Genomic DNA, 3,324 nt, shown 5'->3' on the forward strand with positions numbered 1-3,324 from the left:
AGCTCTGATGCTGAACAGCGCGAGCCCGCCTTCACGAGACTGAATTTACTGGTGATGCATTTACGTTCTGCACGGATAAACTGTAACCACTTAACTTCAACGCCATTTAACCAAAACAACTACGCTTTAAATCGATTTTACAGTTGGAAAAACATCAGTATATATATTTAAAAATCTCTCCAAAAGAAATTTAGGCGTAACAGTGTTATTATTTGGATGTTTTTGGTCATGTAAAGACATAAACTGATTCAATAACAACACTGTGAATTTTCTACGAAGCCGCAGTGAAGGTCACAATAATTAATGCCCAAAAATTGTTCGTAACATTAAATTAATAGGTTTTTAATTATGTGGTAGCAACATTTTAACATTTTAATCTTATGTGTTCAGTCTAATGCATTGGTGGAAATTTAAATAAGTTTTTAAACAAATACTGTGCATAATTGTGAGCAAAAATAACATAAGATTTTTAAACAATTAATAAATCACTTTGATACTTTATGTCAGTGGTTTCTAAAGCTGAGGTTTGTACACCACTATGGGTCATGAAACATCGAGTTTAGGGTCTTGATATGGTTTCCAAAATTTCTCCAAGTTATTTTTTTCCCATAGTTGTTACAAACGAGGGTGGGAAGTGCAGTAAATTAAAAAATAGTCTGCTGATTGTTGCTATTATGCATAATAGCAAAGTTTGTTGTGTCAAAACATTTGGCATTGCAAGTTTCTACATTTGTTGTTTTGTGGGTCAGAAACTGAAAAATTTGGGAACCATTCATGTGCTCCAAAGTCTGCATTTATTTCACTGACTTACAAAACAGTGGAGTTGTTCTATGAGTTTACTTTACAAAAACTGAAAACTGAGAAGAAAAAACAAGACTTGGTGGTAATTTGTTCTCTTACAATGTAAAACCTTATATCCATCCATCCATCTATCCATCCATTATCTTTTACCCGCTTCTTCCTCAAACTAAACAACATTTAACAAATGACTTTGAACAAATTGTAACATCAACTTAAAAATGAAAATCATTCTCATTAAACCAGCAGGTAAATAAATGTAGACAATCAAGTAATCCTTTGAGCATTTTTAATTTAAAAAAAAAAGTTCTTAAAGATGTAAAGCGTCTTTAGAGATTATTGAATTACCTCCTGACCTCTGGTGGAGTGCTGCAGTGATTACAAGGATAATAAGGAGGTGGAGATGCTGTCATCCAAAACGTCCCGCAGCAACAAAGTGGACTTCTTCTGATGATTAAAGAAAACAGTTAACATCTTCAGTACATCTGAATCTTTTTATACTTACAGATGGCACTAAACTTTGAGTCATTAAAAGTAGGAGATCCACCAGAACTAGACTTAAATCTTGGGTCTAAACAACTCATGGTCTTGTATGTTTGACTCAAAGGCCTTTCAGTAAAAATAAAACTATACAACTTTAAAACAAATTGTGTAACAATAAGCCCGTAACAGCGTGTACCACCGGCAGACTGAGGAATATCAATGCATGCTACCCGTGGCTACAGAGAACTGGACTGAAGGACAGAACAGAGGCACTAATCCTGGCAACACAAGACCAACAGAGACCGGGATCAGACCCAAGATGCAGGCTGTGCAAAGATGTCCCTGAGACAGTCCAACACATAATAGCAGGGTGTAAGATCCAGACAGGCAAAGCATACATGGAGCACCATAACCAATAATATACAGGAACATCTGGAATAATTTACAGGAACATCTGTGCTGATTATGGACTGGAGGTCCCACAGTCAAAGTGGGAGGTGCCACGAAGGGCGGTGGAAAGCGGAGGGGCTAAGATACTGTGGGACTTCCAGATCCAGACCGACAAACAGGTGATGGTTAACCAACCAGACACTGTGATGGTCAACAAGCAGAAGAAGCAGATGATCATCAGGAAGAAGGAGCAACTGGAGAAATACCAAGGGCTGAAAGAGGAAATACACAAGTTGTGGAGAGTCAAGACAGTAGTCCCAGCGGTGATTGGGGCTCTTGGTGCTGTGACCCCATACTGGAAGAGTGGCTCCAACAGATCCCAGTAACAACCTCACAGATCTCTGCCCAGAAGAGTGCAGTAGGAACAAATACAATACTGACCAGAACCTTCAGAACCCAGGTCCCTGGTAGAGGACCTGACCGTTTTTGTTTCCATAATAAATGTTTACAGTAAAAATGGTGGAATTTAAGGTAAAATGCTGCAGGTCTGACTTTTAAAATGACGATGACGCTTGAAGAGAAATGCGGCCAAGGTCTTCACCTTTCCTCCAGGGAACAACAAACATCCTCAGTTGTGTTTAAACCGAGGAGAAGGCACGAGCAGAATCTGTTGACGGTTTTATACTCCTCTTTTTATTATTAAGTGTAAAACTGTCAGCTGACACAAACCGTCCCACTCCTGCCATTAATCTTTAGCGTCCTTGGAGAAGACATCCCTGCAGTCATGTGAGAAGCTGCACTTTACTCTTCGCTGAAGGAGAAACAAACCAAACCAGCTCATGAGGATCAAATACAGACATGGATAAAACAAGGTAAAAACAAGAAGCTGGACATGGACCGGAACAGGTAATTCTTATTATTTACACTATACGGAGTTTGACCCAAACTTGAAGCTGTTTTTGAGCTCAGCTGAAAAAAAAAACTGAAATCTTTTCTGTGAGTAACTTTTAAAGATATTACAGCTGATAAACAAAACACACTTTAACATCTTTTTGAGTTTTGATGAATATCTGAAGAATTTAAGGTGCTCGTTCCATCTCTAAAAGCTATTTTTACTCATCTCAAACCTTTTTTTTTAGTTCTGTTGTTACCATCGAGGATGACATTAATGATAGAACGTGTTATTTAATTCCTGTGTTGATCATTTTAACAGAACCATTTTGTTTTGTTTGTAACTTTAGCCCTGTTGTGTTCACAGGTTTGAATCATTCACTCGAGCCATAAAAATGCAGCTGACTTTTGCTTCATCCACAGGTTTAAAACGTTAACGAGGTGCTTAACTTTCATGGCTTTTCTGGCCGGCTCAGCAAATCTGAGCAGCATTGGCTCAGGTGGGAGGGCCGTGACTGTAGCTCCCACCTGTAGGGTCAAAGGTCAACCAGAGGTGGAGCTGGTTTTAAACTGTGGGGATGGAAAATATGACGGTACGGCTTGATGTTTTTTTTTACTCAGATTGTCTTATTTTATTAAAAAAAACAACAGGAAACACTGAAAACCTGTCAATGTTTGACTTTCTGTAAAGGTGTTTGTCAGATTCTGACTTTTATAACAAATGTCAACATGAACTGATCATAAACTCATTAAAATTAGCTA

Source organism: Nematolebias whitei, chromosome 6 (assembly GCF_014905685.2).
Source record: "Nematolebias whitei isolate Nwh7 chromosome 6, NemWhi1, whole genome shotgun sequence".
NCBI classification, from domain to species: domain Eukaryota; kingdom Metazoa; phylum Chordata; class Actinopteri; order Cyprinodontiformes; family Rivulidae; genus Nematolebias; species Nematolebias whitei.